The sequence below is a fragment of the Atta colombica genome, unplaced genomic scaffold, assembly GCF_001594045.1.
Source record: "Atta colombica isolate Treedump-2 unplaced genomic scaffold, Acol1.0 scaffold76, whole genome shotgun sequence".
In the NCBI taxonomy this organism is placed as follows: Eukaryota; Metazoa; Arthropoda; class Insecta; order Hymenoptera; family Formicidae; genus Atta; species Atta colombica.
This window is the reverse complement of record NW_017259568.1, coordinates 372084-374583: the sequence shown is the minus strand read 5'-3', so window position 1 is coordinate 374583 and position 2500 is coordinate 372084.

The following is a 2500-nucleotide window of genomic DNA, read 5'->3' as shown; positions in this document are numbered from 1 at the left end:
GCATTTCAAGGCTGAGTTATCGTCCCCCTTGTCCGCCACCTCATCCCAGTACGTCCACCGTCGGTTTCATCCTCGTCTATCTGCCATGTAACCTGCCGTGTCGCGCAGCGGCGATCTATCCCTATCGCATGACTCCGCAGCGTTACGCAACAGCCTGCGCGTCGTGAACGCGACGTTGCCGCGCGCACCACACCGCGGCGCGGCGGGGCGCAGAGCGGCGCGACGCGCCGACGCGCAGCCAAGAAACGTTAGGCGTATACATATACCTACCAAGTATATTCACGTATCACGTACATCTATACATATATACGTAGACACGCGCGTCCGCTTTGTGACGTAGGGCCTGGTTTGCGACTGAGCTTGTTATATAGGTAGTGGCCTGGTGGAGAGAATCTAGGTAAAGGCTCAGATCCGACCCGAATTTAAAATCTCGATATTTCCGACGTAAGCCCATATACATACATATATCTGACAATTTGATAATTATATATCAAGTGAGCGCAGTATATATAAATCATTGTGCGATATTATGCGAGTAACCGACAGGATTTATGATTTATATTTATGCTAAATCAGCTAGACATTGGATAACTGATAATTTTATTTATCTTATTTATTAGGATAATAAATAAGATTCGAGATTGAATCAATAGCTATGCGAAACCGCCCACTGCGAAAAGATTCGTGTATCATGCACCTTCATTACACTTCCGATGTACTTCCGCATAGCATTGGACGCACTCTGAAGGAGACTCGTAAATACACCTGCGATCGCAAAAATGCACGCAATGCTCGCGTGCCACCGCTCGCGCTCGTTCAGCAAAAATAAAGATCAATCCTTGTCCTATCGAACGTTATAAACGTTATAAACGTATCATCGATTATGATGATCAAAGTTTAGTAAATGTTGCTTGTAATGACAAAAAAATTATAGAAGAGAGACAATGGACAACAAACGTGCATAAAATGAATATAAGAAGAATGAATATTATGATGATTAATTTTGATTTTTTTATCAGCATTACACAAGCAATGATGTAAATATGCGATAATTTTTATTTATCGAAGATTTTTATATCTGTCATCTCTATTTAAAGAAAAATAGGCAAAGGTAGATCGAGTAGATTATAACAATAGATTAAAACAGTAGGAAAGAGAATCAGAAAAACGGCGAATCTAGCTCTTTTCATCGTTGTACATTTCTTCGACATTCCATATATTTCTACGGCATTATTTTCCCTGTTCGCACTCTTCCCTATCCCTACTCTTGCGTTTCCTTCGATCTCCTCGACGACGAAGAACAGTCTGACAATGGCTCTTTTTTCCGACAACGTCCGAAGGTCGAAATACGAGACGAGCCGGTATCGAATGGGAGTATAGTACGACGAAGCAAAATGGCGAGCCTAACGTTCACGTAACCGAGGCAGGGGAATCCCTCCACACGTTGGTTAAATCTAGCTCGCAGTTTTTTCTCGAGCGCCTACAAGGCCGGTTAATTATGCTCTCGTCTTTTTGCAACTCGTCGGTTATTATAAAGATCCTCTCTCTTTCTCGATGCATGCTTTGCGCGTGTCTAACTCACGTGTATTGCGCTAGGAAAAGATAAGAAGATAAGAAGATTTGCTTCGTTGAATAATTTTGCGACGGATATTTTCTAATATATCCAGAAAGATGGATAAATAAAAACGTGTCTCTCGAATGAAATTTCCGTACGGATGATAAATGAAGATTTGAGTAATCTCACAGAAATTATGATTATATACTTTTTTTTGATACTGAGTTAACTTCGTTAAATTCTCTAATATCTTATTTATTTGATCGAATTCGATCGTCCTAAGAAAGAAAGGAGCAATTCTTGCATAAAAAGATCTTAATATATTATATCTCTTTACCAACAAAGAAAGGAAATTCGTGACAAATTAAATAGGACGAAGATTTTTGTAAAACTACATTAACGAATCACGATACTTAATTTTTGTGTTGATATAATAATGTCTAAGCACCGTTATAATTTGAAAATTTATATAAATATACTAATGACTTAATATAAAATGATTTAATATAAGATCGAAAGGTCTATTGTACACAAAAATTGTTTAGTATTGTTAGTATACACTTGCACGTACATTCTGCGAATTAACTTTTTTGCTGCTGTATGTAACTACAATATATTTTTGACTTTGTTCTGAAAGTCATTATATTGTTTTAATTTTATTTAATAAGATGTGATCTTCAATAAATATGCGTTTCTAATCATATGATTGAATATAGCGGACGAGAACTCGCGTACTAGAAAATCATAAGCATCCGTGCTTGCATAATGTACACCGAGTAACATCAATTACCGAGTAACTACAATTCGCAGTCGGTTATGGCGACAAAATAATTGCCGACATTCTTTTTGCACTTTATACAAAACGATTGATGCATAAGAGTTATAAATATACGCGTAAGCAATAGAAAAGCGGTAAATATATCAATAAATAAGTATGTGTAAGCC